The sequence below is a fragment of the Leucopleurus acutus genome (assembly GCF_964270905.1).
Source record: "Leucopleurus acutus genome assembly, chromosome: 3".
Classification (NCBI taxonomy): domain Eukaryota; kingdom Metazoa; phylum Chordata; class Mammalia; order Artiodactyla; family Delphinidae; genus Leucopleurus; species Leucopleurus acutus.
This window is the reverse complement of record NC_139145.1, coordinates 73034414-73054138: the sequence shown is the minus strand read 5'-3', so window position 1 is coordinate 73054138 and position 19725 is coordinate 73034414. Positions and strand designations below refer to the sequence as shown.

General features: G+C 39.5%; 1 long non-coding RNA gene across 1 annotated transcript in view; it reads right to left on the bottom strand.

Moving 5' to 3' along the window:
- The window catches only part of LOC309958836, a 151090-nt gene that overhangs the window by 96383 nt on the left and 34982 nt on the right, over nucleotides 1–19725 (bottom strand). The gene's annotated exons all lie outside the window — the stretch shown is intronic.

Sequence of the window (19725 nt, the reverse complement as noted above, 5' to 3'; positions counted from 1 at the left end):
AATACAAATCAAAGTGGCTTTATGAACATATTGATGTTTTCGGCTCTTCTAAGGTTGAATACATTTAAGTGTTTATCCCCCAGGGCACTGTTGGTTTAAATGAATCTATTTACTCTGAGACCAGACCACAGTTGCAGCTGGAGACACAAACTATCCACACTGACCCAAAGGTGGTTCTGACCCAAACCCAGTGACCCCATCTGTGTCCAGATGCTCATGGTGAACTGAAATTAAATGAACGACACTCAGGACAAAGACACTGTATAAAAAAGTGGCTACGTTTGTGTTCGGTCTCCTTATATATTAATTTCAGTTTGGAGTCTCCTGGAATGCAACACAAAATTTTTTTCTAAGGATTTGGCCCAATAGCACGCGTCTGGATGTGAATCCTGTATCAGGATTTAACTTAAACTATGCTTTTAAGAGACTGATTCTGTATCTTCAAGTTGCATCAATACATCCTGTTACGGGATATTGACTAACTCAGTAGGTACCATAGACATATCTTGCTTGTCTGAAAGGAAAGTTTATTTTTATATCCAAATGCCATGTTTTAAAAATCAGATAATGCAGGCATCCTGTTAGGATTTACTAGATTAGCTAAAGAACACAAAACATCAGATTGTAATTAGATGACTACAGAGAAAAAACATAGGATGCATATTTCCACAAAATATCTGGCATCCTTCAGCATATTCAAAGTAAAGATAAGTCATCTATTTTGGCCTCTCTGTGGTTTAGAAAAGGATTCTTTGCACAATGGCTACACATTGGAATTCATCTCGCTTTTCTGAGAATATTACAGCATCTCACTATGCCTCCAAAAGGACCAGCCTCAAAATTATCCAGGGCACTTACATAGAGACCAGCAGTTAGAAAGAACACAGAAATGAAACATAGACTGATAAGTGGGTGGAAGTCATTCATCTTTTAAAGCCCATTAAAAAAAAGAGAATTTTAAATTAAAATGTCTACAATAGGTTCAACACCTCTCTCTCAGCCCCTCCCCTCCCTTTGTCACGGAACAGCATTCAAGTGTGGGAATGTTTCTCTTAAACATGTGTAAATCACACATTTAGTCATGCTCCAGGCAGGAGCCCCTACCAAGGGGTCCAAGGCGAGGGAGGCAAAGGATATTAAATACTAGTCCAGCAGTGTGTTAATGAAACATTTACACAAGCATTTTGTGTGGTTATAATAAAAAGGGGGACCTCTTTCACGGCACCCTTTCATTACTTAGCACAATCTTTAAGAGGATTAATGTTGGGGGAGGTAGGGGTAAGAATGTGCTTATCAGTTGAGTCTCAGGATCAGTAATGCCGAGTTCTTAATAGATTGCCTCTGGATTTGGGATTACTGCTGTGCAAATTCTTCCAGGCTTTCAATAGAATAGAGAGCAGTTTGTTTTCTCCCCTCCGATGCGGAGAGCTATTGACTTCGTGATGAAATGACCTGGTTTATTTATTTATTTATTTGCCTCAGTTTATTCATATTCCTCCTTCCTCTCCTCTGTCACTTCAAACAGACAGACTTATTTATTTATTTAGGCTCCTGGTGGCTGAGGCATCAATATACGCATTCATGCCACTGTTACTCTGATTAAGAAGCAGCTAAGGAAGCAAGTTTAATAGCAACCAACTGACTTTTATGACGTTCATATCAAGAAAAGGAAGTTACTGAGAAGGCAGATCTACATTTCAGAAGTTGTTCGTTCTCTGCATCTCATTTTCTGAAAGGTTTCCAAACAGCTCAGTTAAACTACATATTTTGGAGGACACTGAAGCTTGTAAGTGGCCCTTTTATTTTTCTGGGGAGTTAGAGGCAGCTTTTGTTGGCAGTCTCCTGAAAGAGTACAGCACTGATGGATCATGCTGCCTGAGGTCCCGTGGCTTCTCACTATTTTTAGCACAAGAAAGATGTTAGTTGAAACAGTGTACAATGGACTAATCAGCCATAATAGAACTCACACTGTTTTTTACTTCACATTGCACTTATTATGTGCCTTGAATGTAAACAGCTCTTTGCTCTGACAAAGATGGCAGCTTGCCATGGTGGGATTCAGTCTTCTCTAAAGCTCAGTAAACATTGAATAGAAACAAGCCTGAGGACTCTGAAAAAGCAATTGTTTGAATGTATGTCACTTGCAGCCTTAGACAAAATTATTTTTGTTCCTTCCATCCTTTACTCTCCACCTCCTTCCTCAAATTAGCAAGCATTCACATACACCGGTTATCTGTGTATGAAAAATTATTTCGATCATTTCTCCACCCACATTTAAAGAATCAGAAAATCACATTTTACATAAAAGGCTTGAATGATGACACCCTGTACAATTTACACTCATTGTGAAACATGTGCAACTTAATGTAATAATATAAAGCTTGATCACGTAAGTAAATTGAAGTCTCTTTAAAGTATGATAAGAGAGATTCCGATTCTATTTAAAATTATACCCAACACCAAAAGGAAGGTTATTTTTTTGTACCATCTGTATCTGCCATTAGCAGATTCAATAGTTTGCTCTCAAAACAGATTTAGAGCAATTTACTATAAAGTAAATTGTTGTTGGCCAGCCTTCCTACATTGTTATCATCCCATGATTTTCCAGCCATGTTGGCTTATTTAAAAGTATTTTGAATTATGATCACAGTAATACATGCCTATGACATAAACAATCAAATAGCAGAAGAGGGTTTATAAAGAAAACTATCCCTTTCCCACATAGCCCTTTCCATGCTCAGGCCCATTTCCAGCAACAATTTTTAAACTTTTTGGTTTTTTAGCTCTTCTGGGAATTACCTTCTAAACTCTAAATAAATAATAGGCTTATAATGGTTATTCTTGACTCATTCAACGAATGAGTCAACAAATATTCATTGTGTGGTAGGAATGTAAATTGGTGCAGCCACTGTGGTAAACAGTATGGAGGTTTCTCAAAAAACTGAAACTAGAACCATCATATGACCCAGCAATTCCACTCCTGGGTATATGTCCGAAAAAAACAAAAACACTCATTTGAAGAGATATTTGCACCCCATGTTAGTAGCTGCATTAGTTACAATTGCCAAGATATGGAAGCAGCCTAAGTGTCCATGAATAAATGAATGGATAAAGAAGATGTAGTACATATATACAATGGAATGCTACTCAGTCATAAAAACGAATGAAATTTTGCCATTTGCAGCAACATGGATGGACCTGGAGAGCATCAATCTAAGTGAAATAAGTCAGATAGAGAAAGACAAATACTGTATGATATCACTTATATGTGGAATCTAAAAAATACAACAAACTAGTGAATATAACAAAAAAGAAGCAGACTCACAGATATAGAGAACAAACTGGTGGTGACCAGTGGGGAGAAGGAAAGGGGGAGGGGCAATATATGAGTAGGGGATTAAGAGGTACAAATTACTATGTATAAAATAAGTCAAATACAAGGATATATTGTACAACATGGTGAATATAGCCAATATTTTATAATAACTATAAATGGAATATAACCTTTAAAAACTGTGAATCACTACATTGTCCACCTGTAACTTACATAAAATTGTACAGTAACTATACTTTAATTAAAAAAACCCAAGTATTCATTGTGTGCCCACTATCTGTCAAGCTCTCTTCTAAGACTGAGATACAAGAGTAAACAAAACAGACAAAAGTTCCTGTTCTCATGGAGCTTATATTCTATTAGGGTGGTGATGAGGAGAGTTAAGTAATAAACAACATCCATGAACAATTTCTATAGTATATTCAAAAGTTAAAACGGCTACTGAATAAAAGAAATGGGAAAGGTAGGCAAAGGGAGAACTGAGGAGGAGAGGTGGTTTGCAGTTTAAAATAAGGTGGTCATTCCATCTAGAGGGGTGGGATAGGGAGGGTGGGAGGGAGGTGCAAGAGGGAGGGGATATGGGGATATATGTATACATATAGCTGATTCACTTTGTAATACCGCGGAAACTAACACAACATTGTAAAGCAATTATACTCCAATAAAGATGTTAAAAAATAAATAAAATAAAATAAGGTGGTCAGTGATGACCTAACTGAGAATGTGATATTTGAGCAAAGACATGATGGAGGCAATTCAGTAATCCACGAGAATATCTCAAAGGAGAGTGAACGGCAAGTGCAAAGGTCCTGAGGCAGGAACATGCCCCCGCAAATGATACAACTTAACTTATTTACAAAACAGAAATAAAGTCACAGATGTAGAAAACAAACTTATGGTTACCAAGGTGGAAAGGGTGGGGGAGAGGGATAAATTAAGAGCTTGAGATTAACACACACATACTGTTATATATAAAATAGATAACCAACAAGGACCTACTTTACAGCACAGAGAACTCTACTCAATACTCTGTAATGACCTACATGGGAAAAGAATCTGAAAAAGAGTGCATATATGTATATGTATAACTGATTCACTTTGCTATACACCTGAAACTAACACATTATACATCAACTACAGTAAGTCCCCTACATACGAATGAGTTTCATTCTGAGAGCACATTTATAAGCCCAGTTCATCCCTAAGTCCAACAAAGTTACCATAGGTACCCAACTAACACAATCGGCTATATATACTGTACTGTAATAGGTTTATAATACTTTTTACACAAATAATACCAAAACAAACACAAAATATAAACAGTTTTAATCTTACAGTACAGTACCTTGAAAAGTACAGTAGTACAGTACAACAGCTGGCATACAGGGGCTGAACAGGCAAGAAGAGTTACTGATTGGATGAGGGAGAGAAGGTGGGAGATGGTAGAGCTAAAGGACAGTCAGCAACAGGAGACAGAGGGCAAGCTGCAATTTCACTCACACCTGACGTTGATGGAACTTTGCACGTTCACATCTTTGAAAGTTCGCAACTTGAAGGTTCATATGTAGGGGGCTTACTGTATACGCCAATAAAAATTATTAAAAAAAAAAAAGAAAGAAACAGCAAGGAGACCAGCTTGGCTGAAGCGGAGTGAACAAAGAAGACCGTGAGATGGGGCCTGTGAAGGAAAGCGATTGGGAGGTCAATCATGTAAGGACCCCGCTGAATTTTACCCAGCAAGAGATGGAAGTTACAGGAAGAATTTGAGTGGAGAATTGATTAAATAGTATCTAAGTTTTTGCTCTATTGAGGAAAGGATGTACGCAGACAAGAATGGAAGCAGGAAATTGTTTTGGAATGTCTATGGTGATCCAAATAAAAAGAGAAAACTCAGAATGGGCTAATGGCAGGGGAAGGGGTAAAGTGGTCAGATTCTGGGTGTACATTGAAGCGTACATGATTTCCTGACAAATTGGATTTTATAGAATGTAAGAGAAAGACTTTGCCTGAGCTACTATAAGGAAGGGGTGGCCCTTAACGGAGATAAGAGAGACTGAGGTAGAGTGGGTTTTGGGAGGAAGATGTGGTTATGGACATGTTCAGTGTGAGATGCCTTTTAGACTTTGAAGTGATGATAACAAATAGACAAGCAGAAATAAGAAGCTGGAGTTCTGGGGTGAGATCTATAGTATACATTTGCATTTTTGGTCACTAGCATATATATAGTATTTAAGGTCATATGACTGGATGAACTCACTGAGGGAATGAGACTAAAAAGCAAAGTCCCAAGACTGAGCCCTGGAACACTCCTGCAATAAAAGGTTAGATAATGAGGAGAAACCTGAAAAGAAAATGGAAAGAAGTGAGGTGGAAAGAAGTGAGGTAGGAAGAAAACCAGGAGAATACTGGAAGAAAGGAAAGTAGAAAAGTAGACTAATAAATCCATAACAGGCTCACATGATTCACAGTAATATACCCATATTAGAGAAAGAATTAAGAAGAGAATGGAGATCTTGCAACCAAATAAAAGGTAGCACTAAAAATATTATATGAATAGTTTTTATTCAATGATAAATAATCATATGAATAATGTTTCATTAAACATTAGAAGCATTCCCTTTAGAGCAGGGTTCCCCAACCCCCAGGCCACAGACCAGTACAGGTCCATGGCCTGTTAGGAACCAGGACACAGCAGGAGGTGAGTGGCGGGTGAGCGAGCGAAGCTTCATCTGTATTTACAGCCGCTCCCCATTGTGCGCATTACCGCCTCAGCTCCTCCTCCTGTCAGATCAGCGGCGGCATTAGATTCTCATAGGAGCGCGAACCCTACTGTGAACTGCGCACGCAAGGGATCTAGGTTGTGTGCTCCTTAAGAGAATCTAATGCCTGATGATCTGAGATGGAGCTGAGGCAGTGACGCTAGTGCTGGGGAGCGGCTGAAAATACAGATTACCATTAGCAGAGAGGTTTGACTGCACAGAGACCATAATAAATCAATTGCTTGCACACTCATATCAAAACCTTATCAGTGTGTGGCAAGTGAAAACAAGCTCACACTGATTCTGCATTATGGTGAGTTGTATAATTATTTCATTATATATTACAATGTAATACTAATAGAAATAAAGTGCACAATAAATGTAATGAGCATGAATCATCCCAAAACCATCCCCTCCCCACCCCGTCCATGGGAAAAACTGTCTTCCACGAAATCAGTCCCTGGTGCCACAAAGGCTGGGGACTGCTGCTTTAGAGTTTAGAATCAGTATTCTAAGACTGTCTGGAATAAAAGAAAATATATGTAAGATAACATTGCTATGTACTAGTAATAATCACTTTTAAGTATTATGAAACTCAACATCAGCAGAGACTATATATACCAAAGAGTAGCTTTAACAAAGAATGTGAAAGATGCGAATGGATAATATCACAATACTGTTTTGAGAGGTATAAAAGTTAAAAAGATTTAATAGAGATACACGTTTATTTGATTATGAACTGTAAGACTGGATATTGGAAAAATGTCGATTTCCCCTAAATGTGTGGGTTTATTATAATTCAAAACAGAATTTTGATGGGCAAATTTGGGGTACAGTAATGATCAAAAGAGCACTATTTGTAATAGCCATCAAACTATAAACAATTCAAATGTCCATAAATAAGTAAACAAACAAATAGTATGTTCATTTAATGGAATAATATATAGCAATGAGAATGAATGAACTCTAACTATAGACAATGATGGCGATGAATTTCAGTAATATAATACTGAGCAAAATAAGGCAGACACTAAAGAGTATGTGCTTTATGATTCCCTTTATATAAAGTTCTGAAACAGATAAAAGTAATGTAAGATTCCCAGAAGTTTTGGAAGGGAATCTTTAGCTCTGGTGATGTTTCATTTCTTGATTTTTTGGCTGCTGGTTACATATTGTGTCCATTTTGTAAAAATTCGTTGAAATTACATTTGTAATTTGTGTACTTTTTATATGAGTATTTGACTTTGATAAAACTTTAAAAATACCAATAGTTTTAAAAAATTGGACATACTGATTTAACCATTTGCTTGTAATTGCAGACAATAAAAAAGTACCTTCTAGTTTGTTCAGAAAGGAAAGTAATAATGAAAAACTGTATAAAATATATAAAAAATCAGAAATGAGTGGAATATTCTGGCAACAGCTAAGGATCAATGGACAGAATACAACATTTGGTTGAGAGGAAAAATAATTCAGTAGGGGAAAGGCATGATCAATAAATGATGTTGCATTTTCAAACCTCCCTATGCAACTGGGTACAACCATGTGATCAGATTTTAGCTAATGGGATATAAGTGAAATTGAAAAATACCACTTCCAAGTCTTGCTGCTCAAAGGATTGGGCTTCTGGTCCTTCTCTCCTGTCCTTCTAATTTAGAGAAGGTCAGATTTAAACAAATGCCTGAGATGCAGCTGTTTAAATGGGAGCCGCTGGTCAAGAATAGCAGAATCACCTTCCTAGGCTTGGCCTGTTAACTGTACAAGAAGTAAACTTCTAGCTTGTTAAGCAAATAAGCAAACAAACAAAAAATACAAATAAAGCTGCAAGTGCTGTCTGTTCCTTTAGGAATATATCAGTTACCTATTGTTGTATAACCAATTACACCTAAATGTAATAGCTGAAATCTACAAACATATATCATAATTTCTTTGAATAAGGAATCTGGGGAGCAACCTAACTGGGTACATTTCACTCAATCAAGATCCCTCATGAGGTTTCAGTTGAGCTGTCAGTTGGAGCTGCAGTTATGATCCAGACTCAGCTGGGCCTGAAGGACCTGCTTCCAAGCTCAGTCACTTGGTGGCTGGCAGGCTTCACCTCGTCACAGGCTGTTGGCTAGACAGTCTGAGCTCCTCTTGTTCTATTGGTTTGAGGGCCTGAGCTCCTCGCCACCTCGCGTGGTTCTCCCATAGGGCTGCTTGCAATAGGCTGCTTCCTCCCCATCAGTGTAATAAGTGAGCCAAGAGAAAGGGCGAGAGAGAGCTCAAGACAGGACCTGCAGTTATTTATAATCTAATATTGAGCTACTGAGTCCAGCCCACACTCAAGGGGAGGGGGTGACACAAAGGCATAAAAGACAAGAGGCAGAGATATTCAGTGCCACCTACCACAGGAAGAAAAATCAGGTTAGATCCTCACTTAACACCACACCAAAATAATTTGCAGATGAATACAAAATTGAAATATAAGAAGTCAAGTCCTTCTTAAAAATAGAACCAAGTCTATGTGAATGTTTCTCTAGTATCAGGATGGGAAGAACAGCTAAGCTTAAAAGCATGGTAGCTCCTGTCACAGGCTGGGTTTTCTAGGAAGCAGACACTGAAATGGGTCAGAAGGCGAAAGCCTCACTGGTAGGCAACAGTGTGAAAGGTAGAGAGGAGGAAGCAGGATCGGGCAGGGAATGTGGATCTGAAAGAAGTCGGTTAGCCCCAAGGGGAGCTCCGGAGCCAAGATTTCCCATCAGATCTGTCCCAGTCTGGGTAGACCAGCTAGGCCCTTGAACAAGTTTCTTGTTCTATATATGGTTAGGGCTGCCTTGAGAACAAGAGCAATCATGGCATGAAAGCTGAGGAAGATCAAGAAGGAACTTATAGCTGGAGGTGGTCCACCAGCTGTACCATTTAACTGGGCAACAAGTCCGTTTTTGAAGATCTGAGCTGAGCGTCTAGGTCTCTGCCACAGTCTACCCCTTGCGGCATTTAGACACAGCGCTTCAAACACTTGTGCAGAGCAGCTCCTTAGGGCTGGAAGGGGCTTCTTTTCCTGAGGAGGAACTGCCCTCAGGCTCCTGCTCTAGGCCAAAAATACCCATTAGAGGGATCATGCACTGGGCAGAAATGGCCAAGCTTCAGTGCCTCTTTACTGGCTGAAGACGATCCTGAAAATAGTGGGCCCTCAGCTCAAAAGCGGAGGCAAAACCTTAAAGGCTAACAGCTAGAGGCTGAAGCGAAGCACACGCCTGGTCACGTGGCAGGGACTCCTTTCTAGGAGGGCCGTCTGAGCAACACACAGTCACAAAAGAATATACCAAAACAATTTTTTTTACTTCACAAAAACATAATCCTCAACATGCAAATATATAAAACATAACAGGAAAAAACCCATGACATGTTAATAGCATAATTTCATAAAAGGCTAACGCCTTATCAGAACATCAGTCTTTAGTAGAGTCCATAGTGTATGTACCGTATATGATGAATTTAACATATTGTTAAACACTTAAGACATAAGTGAATACTTAGAACAAAGCTCTCAAACCCAAATAAGTATAATTAACTAATAGATATGAAAAAATATTCAGCTGGCCTCACAAGTAGTCAAATGAATGCAATAAAGTTTTATTAAAGCAATAAAAAAGTTTTGGCAGCCTATCAAATTTCCCATTTTTTTAGTAAATGATTTAGTTTTGGCAAATGAGCTTTAAGTTAGACATTTGCACATGCCTGGCAGGAGTGTCAATTCATATTTCTGTAAATCAATTTGGCAGCAGGTTTTAGGAGTTGTAAAAACAAATCCTTTTACTCAGTAATTCTACTTCAAGAGTTTATCATCTCTGCTGTGTCTCAGAGGCAAGCAACTGCTTCAAGACAAAGCTGAACATCTCTTTCCCAACCATGGGCTGCCAGAAACTCACTGAAGTGGACAACAAAGGCAAACTTTGAGCCTCCTATGAGAAGCATTTAGCCACAGAAGCTGCTGCAGATGCTCTGGGTGAAGAAGGGCAGGGCTATGTGGCTGGAATCAGTGGGGGTGACAAACCAGGTTTCCCCACAAAGCACGGTAGACTAGGAGGACTAGAGAAAGCAAGCACAAATCTGTTCAGGAGATGCACTGTGGATGCCAATCTGAGTGTTCTCAACGCGGTTACTATTTTAACCAATAATAACCATTGGAAAAAGATATTCTTGCACTCACTGATACTACCGTGCATCATCACCTGGGGCCCAAAAGAGCTAGCTGAACCCACAAACTTTCCAATCTCTCTAAAGAAGATGGTGTCTGCCAGTATGCTGTGCAAAGCTCCTGAACAGAGAAGGTAAGAAACCTCGGTGCCCAAGACTCAGCGTTACGTTATTCCCTGTGTCCTGCAACACCAAAGTCGGCTTGTTGCTCTGAAGAAACAGGGTACTAAGAAAAATTAGGAAGAGGCCACAGAATATGCTAACCATTGGCCCAGAGGATGAAGGATACCAAAGAAAAACTCCAGGAACAGACTGCCAAGAGATGGAGGCTGTCCTGTCCGACAGCTGCTACCTCTAAGTCCAATCAAAAACAAGGTTTTCTAAGAGTAAGAAATAAATAAGGTCAGACTTAAAAAAAAGAAAAAAGTTTGTCTTAAGGAAATAATCAGAAATGTGGACAAAGATTTATACATAAAGATATTCATCTTAGCATTATTTGTTATATCAAAAGCCAGAAGCAACCCAAGGGCTCAAACTTAGGAAAAGTGTTAGATAAACTACATCGTATCTGTAGGATAGTGTGTCGTGCAACCATTAAAATGAAAATGGGTGATGAAGCTTTAATGTCAAAAGATAATGCTTATGATGGACGTGTTAAATGAAAATAAAAAGAATTGCATATATAGCATTACCCCAAGTATGTGAAAATCCATAAAAAGATGCGTAGAAGAAGATATGCCAAAACTATAAACATGGATTTGATTATCTTTGGTTGGGTGATTTTATTTTCTTTTTACTTTCAATTTTTACAAAATAAACATTCTTGGAGTCGTCTCAAGAGACAATTGCTAGAAGCTTTCCTTATCCTTAGAGAAAGGGCTGGGTCACGTGCTTCTCCCTGTGTGCCTCCTGCACTTTCTCAGTGCACACCCCTCTCTTAGCATTTCCTCGTGGTGCTCAAGTTTTCTGTGCATATATCTGCCATGCAGTCCTGACACTAATGATGTGGAGTTGGGTCAGATTTCACAGGTCGAGAGCACAGTGCTCTACAACATACCCCTCACTTCAGACACCAGCTGCAAGCTCTAGAGTTCTCAGGCCACTCACACTTCTGACCAACCGGCTACAAATCTGGAGCTTCCCACTACCTCCCCAGGTTCTGTAATTTGCTAGAATGACTCAGAGAATTCAGGAAAGCATTATACTTAGGATTATAATTTTATCATAAAGCACACAAATTAGAACCAGCCAAACGAAGAGACACACAGGGTGAGGTCTGAGAGGATCCCAAACAAAAATGTTCCCTGTCCTCAGGATGTATGACCCTCCTGGCACATTGATCAGTATCGCTAACCTGGAAGCTCACCAGAGCTTCAGATATACAGAGTTTTTACTGGGGTTTCATGACATAGGTTTGATTGATTGAATCATTGGCCATGTGATTAAACTCAATCTTGAGCCCCCGTCCCCTTCTCAGATCTTGGACTTATAAATGCGTGGCTCAAAACCTTAACCCTCTAATCATACAGTATGGTCTCTCCAGCATGGAAGCCCCATCCTGAAATTATCTAGGGGCTCACCAGGAGTCACCTCATTGGCATAAATTCCAGTGTGGTCCAAGGGACCCACAATGAATAACAAAGACACTCCTTTCATTTTGGAAATTCCAAGGATTTAGAGGCTCCCTCCTAGGAAGTGGGGCAAAGTTCAGCCGAATTCTTTCTTATACAACAGTATCTGTCTCACCCATTGGCTATGGTGTCCAATATGCAGGGACCATGCCTATGCCTGGGACTGGCACCCAGCAGATTTTTTTTTTAGTAAATCTGGCAGCTTAGGAAAGTTAGCCTAAGGCCCATTAGTAAACTAGAGAAGCCCCTTTCTGTCTGTGAGTCCCAAGTTGACACTTTCTCTTTGACCTTCCACCACAGTATCCTCAGAAGGTCATTTTTCCAGGAATTAGTAATGCACTCATATGTTGGTCCTTTGATAATTTAATCCATCATTGAGAATAGTAATATGACAGCAATGACCACAAAACAGTTTTTTCTTTCACCATCTCTTTTCCCCCCTCCTGGGTGATATCTATCTATAGAAACATGTTAGCTAGTCTTGAATTAACTAGGAAATTAATAGAGAATGTATTAGCTTTGTACCAGGAAAGGCAACAAATAGCACAGGATTGACAATTTCATGGCTGTGTTTATGCGGGTGCTTAAGATCGTCAATATTAAGTAAGTTACAGAAGTAAGTGCTGGTGTTTCCATTTTTGTTCTTAATCTAAACATGGCCTGGGGATGGGCTTTTAGAACATCAATATGGTGTTTGGTGAATTTAACAACTTAGTTGATTGTATTTATGTTTGCTCGTTTATTCCAACTATTTACTTCTGGTAGGTTATATAGTCAATGCTGAGTATTGAATATTTAATTTAGTTCTCCAAGTCTTTCATAATTTCTATTTCACAATTTACTAGATTAAAACTAGGACTACTGCCTGGAGTTTTTTTGTTTTACTTCATAAGACTATGTACTCAAAATTAAGTCGCTTAAGATTAAATCAACTTTTTATTGAGACAAAATAATACATACCCTACTTTTAAATGTTTTACACAAAGACAAGGGCAGAAGTTTCTGGGCATCACAATTCACTAAGTATTTCCTCTAAGCACATGGAGACGCCTTGCTGGCGTCCTAGGACAGTGGCCCTGGGTGTTGCTTCACTTTCTCCAGACCCCTGACTGGTCTGAACTCTTATTTTTTCTCTTCTTATCTGAGCAGACTTGAGTCCAAGCTTGTGCGAGAAGACAGGACGTTTTGTAAATTAGGATGAACAGAGAGCCTTCTCTGTTTATTGGATTTTTTATAGTCTCCTGTTGTTGCCTGAGGGTAGGGGTCTCCTGTGACTATATTCACAGTAATTTCTAGGTATCATCCAATACCTGGTCCATATTTAAATTTTCCTATTAAAATCAAGGGTTGATTTTACTTTATTTAAAACTGTGGAGAATAACAGCATGTTTGTATGTAACAGGATGATGCAGCCAAGAAGGGAAAACTGATGATGCAGGATTGAGTAGAGACCTTTGCAGGGGTGATGCCCTTAACCAGGGCCGTGCACCTCACTCAGCTCCAAGTGAGACTGTCACATGGCCTTCTCTGTGCATGGTTGTCCCAAGAGGGCGCATGAAAGGTACATCAAGCCTGTCTGTGCAGGCTACAGGGGATAGGACTGAAGGAATTAGCAGCCCACCAAAGTGGTCTGAAGATTATTTTAAACAGAAAACATCTGAACAGACAGTAGCCACAGAAAGACATTATCTCAAAAAGAAAAACCTCCCGAAAATACAGCTGCCACGGACTCCCCCCATCTACCCCACCCCGCCCCCCAGGGAGTTTCCTGTTTGAAAGAAGACAGACCTTCAGCCCTGGGAAATATGAATTCAGCTGCCATACTCTGTACTCCCCACCAGGAGGAAATTTCTACCCAGGAAGGAAATAGTCCGCCCATTTCCATTAGCATCTAAACACTCAATAAGGGCTTCCCTGGTGGTGCAGTCATTGAGAGTCCGCCTGCCAATGCAGGGGACATGGGTTTGAGCCCTGGTCTGGGAAGATCCCACATGCCGCGGAGCAACTAAGTCCATGCGCCACAACTACTGAGCCTGTGCTCTAGAGCCCGCGAGCCATAACTACTGAAGCCTGCGTGCCTAGAGCCCATGCTCTGCAACAAGAGAAGCCACCGCAATGAGAGGCCTATGCACCACAACGAAGAGTAGCCCCCGCTTGACGCAACTAGAGAAAGCCCGTGTGCAGCAACAAAGACCCAATGCAGCCAAAAAATAAATTAATTAAATTTAAAAAAACCCAAAAAAACACCCAATAAAAGCTTCCATACGTTCCCACTGAAACCCTAAGCCCTGCTCTTTGTTAAGCTGGTATATAAAACTTTATCTCTATCCATTCCCTCAGTTACTCACTATTGAGCAACTCCTGTGTGCTCCTGTTAAAGAGGTCTTGTCTTTTTCTCTAGCTAATCTGTTTATTTTCAGTTAATTTTCAGGCCTCTGACTATTTGGACCTAAGCTGGTAGAGAAAAACTTTTTCCTTCCCACAAGATCGTAGGTACATGTGGAGAGCTGGCCTTAGTTAAGACCATGGACCCTTAATCTATAGTAACGGGAGAGAAGGCAGAAGGATTTATGTATATTCAGACTCTCTCATTCGCAAACACACTAGAAGTGTCATCTCTTCTCACTGACTCATGGCCTCACTTCCCATTCACTACTCTACCTATTCCAATAAGGCTGCCAGGCTTAACACATATTCATCCAATTATTCATTCATCAAATGTTTCTTTAATCCTACTAAATAGTCTAGGCCCTGAAGATATAGCATTGAACAAAATCCAAAAATCCCTGCCCCTATGGAGCTAGATCTCTGGTGGGGGAAAACAGATGTGAAACAAACTACATAGTACTTTCAGTGGTAATAAGTGTGATGGATAAACACACACACACACACACACACGCAAGGCAGGAAAGAGAGTGATGGAGTGTTGGCTGCCTCACCAAGAAGGAAGCACTTGAATAAAGACCTGAGGAGGCAAAGAGCAAGCACTATGGATACAGTGGGAAGTCTTTTCCAGGAAGAGGCAGCGGATAAGCAGTGGGAGTGTGCCTGGTATATACACGGAAGAGCAAAGAGATAAATAGGGAATAAACAAGGGGAGGAGGCACAGCAGGAGATAAAACCAATGAGGTCATATGGGGACAGATTGTGTGGGAGCTTGTAATCACTGCAAGTGCTTTGGCTTTACTCTGACTCAGCTGAGGAGCCAGTGGAGGGATGTGCGCAGAAAAATGGACTTGGGGAGCAAGGATGGAAGTAAGGACAGCACTAACAATGTTGATGAAGTAATTCCACCAAGAAATAATGGACACTGCTTTGGAAAGCCATCTGGCAGCTCCTTAAAAGGTAAAACATAGAGCTGCCCTGTGATCCAGTGATCCAGCAATTGCACTCCTAGGTACACACCCAAGAGAAAGGAAAACAAATGTTTAAACAAAACATGAATATTTATAGCATCATTATTCCTAAGAGCCAAAAGGTAGAAATAACTGAAATGTCCATCAACTGATGAATGGATAAACAAAGTGTGTTATATCCATACAATGGAATATTATTCAGTCATAAAATGAAGTACTGATATATCCTACAACATGGATACACCTTGAAAACATTATACTATATGAAAGAAGCCATTCACAAAAGACCTCATCGTGTACAATACCATTTATATGAAAATTCCAGAACAGACAACTCCATACGGATACAAAGTAGATTAGTGACTGCCAGGGACTAGGGGAAAGAGGGAATGGGGAATGACTGTTAAATTTTTTGGGGGGGATGACTAAATGTTCCAAAATTAACTATGGTGATCAATGTACAACTATGCAAATACAATAAAAACCACTGAGTTGGGCACTTTAAATGGATAAACTACACGGTACATGAATTATATTTCAATAAAGCTATTATTAAAAATAAGAAGAAACAATGGAGTTTAGCATAGGGAGGTGGTGACATGTGGCTAGGGGTCGGAATACTTTGAAGGTAGAGTTAATAGAACTTGGTGAAGACTGGATGAGTTGTAGGAAAGTAAACTAAGAGTCAAGGATGGTGCACTGACACTGAGATGGGGAGAATGCAGGGGGAGCAAATTTGGGGAAGAAAATCAGGAACTTTCTTTTGAATGTGTTACGCTTGTGATGCCAAGTAGACATACAATATGCAACTGGAGATATGAGTCTGGGGTTCAGGAAAGAGATGGACTGGAATTTTACATTTGGGAGTTATCAGCATATGAATGGTACTTAACTGGTTAGAGTCATCAGTTACCTCGAGGGAGCCAAATCTTCACCTTGGCTTCTCAATAGCACTGGACATTATTGACCACTGTCTTCATGTAAAATTGTCTCTTCTCTTACTTTTAGTAGAGTAATTTTTGCTGTTTTCTTCCTTCCTTTCTTGTCTCTCCCAATCTGTTTCATTTGCAGGCTCATCGTCCTCCACCTGATCTCCAGTTCAGAGTTGTTTAAATTTTGCTCCTGTATCATTTCCTTCATGATACTGTATATTCTCTGAGAGATTGTATCCACATCCTAATTTCAACTATTTCTTATACATAAACTTGTAAGTGAGCTTCAGATCCTTCACATAACCACTAAATATATATCGAAAACATCTCTAATTCAATCTGTGCAATATTGAATTCATCATTTCTACCTCCACTCCCAATCCAAAACCAGTTCTCTTCCAACATCCCTCATTTCAATGAATGAGTTATGTGTGAGTTACGTAAACCACAAGCCAGAAGCCATCCTTGGTATCTCTCGCCCCAGCATATCTAATCCATCATCAAATTCTGAGACTTTCATCTCCTAAAATATTCTCTAAATGTCTCTACTTTTCTTTATTTTTACTGGTGAGCAATGCAAATACATTTCTACTATATAATTTTTCACACAACAACCCCTACTGATAACCAGCATTTCTACCATTCTTATGCCCTGGAGACAGACTAATTACAAAATATTGTGGATTTTAAAAAGGGGACAATGGGGGCATGGGCTCCTTTTATATGTTGAGGATTTCTCCTCCTCAATGTTCTCTACAACTTTCCTTTTCAATTTTCCTACTTCTTGTCTCTTTTAAATCCAAATCATTCCACCAGTTATCGCCAGACTAATTCTCATAACACGCAGTTCCATTAATTTCCCAGCTAAAAATTCAAAACTGCATTTTGCCTAGGAATTTAAGAGCAAACTCCTAATACTAGCATTATCGTTCCATCATGACAAAGTCTAAATACTCTTCTTCTCTATGTCCCAGTGTTATGGGTTGAAGAGTGTCCCCCAATTCATGTCCTTCCTAGAACCTCAGAATGTGACCTTATTTGAAAATAGAGTCTTTGCAGATATAATCAAGTTGAGATGAAGTCATCAGGGTGGGCTCTAATGCAAATGACTGGTGTCCTAATAAGAAGAGAGAGATTTGGAAACTGACCCACAGAGAGAACACCATGTGACAACAGAGGCAGAGACGGGAAGGATGCATCTTCAGGCCAAGAAATGCCAAAGATGGATGGCTTCCACTAGAAGTTAGGGGAAGGTAAGGTGAAGCTCTCCCCTACAAGGTACAGAGGGAGCATGGCTTTTCAATGTCTTATTTTGGATTTCTATCTTCCAGAACTATGAGACAGTAACTTTCTGTTATTTCAAGCCACTCAGTTTGTGGTAGTTTGTAATGGTAGCCCTAGGAAACTAATACATGCAGTTACTTTGGAAAATTCAGTGTTCTCCTAAACCTGCACTCTGTTTTTTAAAAAATTCAGGTATAATTCATGCACTATAACATTTATCCCTTTTAAGTGTACAATTCAGTGATTTTTAAAATATTTTCACAAGGTTGTATAAACAACACCACTATCTAATTTTAGGACATTTTCCTCAGCCTTAAAATATATCCCATTCTGTTAGAAATATAGTTCCCCAATGCCCCCTCCTCCCAGCCCCTGGCAACCATATACCTTTCTCTATGGACTTGCCTGTTCTAGACTGCACTAATTTTATTTGTTTCCATGCCTTTTTCTCATGTCCTCTCTCCATTACTCCTATTTGTGGCTTATAACTATTATGTCATTCACTCACTCACTAAACTGGTTCTACCTGAGGACAGGGAATGTGTATCCCTGTTCCTAGTACATATTAAGCATTATAACATGCTTCCTGAGTGAAAATACGAATCAATGAATGCCCATCTCAAAGGCCATCCTCTTTCTATCATCTATCTTTTCTCATTTGGTTCAAATCTATGCTTCTAACTCACGGGGTTCTCCTTGGAATCAAATTGGTTTTGATGTATAAAATATAAACACACAGTAATGTGCGCTACAATATTCAGTGGACAAAATTTATTGAATAAACTACTCTGCAAGTAGCATTGAACAAGACTCTCTACTGGGCAAAATAATTACGATCATGAAATAGACATAAATGAATGGTTGAGTTTCTTGTTTTTTAAGGCCATCTGCACCCTTTAAAGATATTACAGTCTGAATGGGGCTGAGACTAGAAATACTATGAAATACAAGAGATCAGCACGTGGAATCTTGGTCTAAGTATGAACTGCTGATAGAAGACAAATGATGTTGCTTGAAATTGTGACTTGAAAAGCAAGTACCATGAATCATCCCCATGTATAAGGTTGTAATCAGAACAATGGAGAACTGATACGTGAATAGTTGTCATTTACTATGTTGTTGGCAAAACACTGGCCAATTCATGGCTATGCATGAAGCTTAAATGTTGCAACATGAATACACTTCACATTATCTGGAACAGCAGACACTTCTGTTTCCAATTATTATTTTTTTTACCGTATGTTTAGAAAAAAGAAGATATCTTAAATTAGCTACAGCTAGGACAGCACGTTGTGCTTCTCTGTTTTTTTTTAATAATTAATTTATTTTTATTATTTATTTTTTTATTTCTGGCTGTGTTGGGTCTTTGTTGCTGCGCGTGGGCTTTCTCTAGTTGAGGTGAGCAGGGGCTACTCTTCGTTGTGGTGTGTGGGCTTCTCATTGCGGTGGCTTCTCTTGTTGCAGAGCACGGGCTCTAGGCACGCGGGCCTCAGTAGTTATGGCTTGCGGGCTCTAGAGCACAGGCTCAGTAGTTGTGGCGCACGGGCTTAGTTGCTCCGCGGCATGTGGGATCTTCCCAGACCAGGGCTCGAACCCGTGTCCCCTGCATTGGCAGGCGGATTCTTAACCACTGGGCCACTAGGGAAGTCCCTGGGCTTCTCTATTGAAGGACACCATATTAAAAGAGATAGGACTAAGTATGTATAGTACTGCATAGTACTTTAAGATATTCACAATATTTAAAACACTCTTGTGACTTAAGCATTATTACTGTCCCAAATTTACAAATGAGGAAATGTCCTTGGTAAAATGAGATGACTGGCTTATGAATCTATCAAGGTAGTACATGGTAGGGAGGCAGGACACAAACCCACATCTTCACCTTCAAACTTCAAACTCACTATGTCCACAATCCAAATGGTAAGCACGCACTAATAGGCAAAGTTGCTCTATTTAATCATGATGATGATGATGTTGTAATAAAAATAACAATAGTAAATCTATTGATTTATTTATCTCCATTAGAATGTGAGTGCTATGAAGAGAGAGATTTGGTCTTGTTCACTGCTGTATGCCAGTGCCTAGAACAGCCCCTGGCACATAAACCGTCTAATAAAAACTTCTTTGTAAATCAAAATAATACATCACATTTTCAAAGACATTTCACAAATATTACTTCATTGTTGTCATAGCAATTTCTAAGATTTCTGACTCTGCTCCAATATTCTTTTCATTACTCCCCCATTG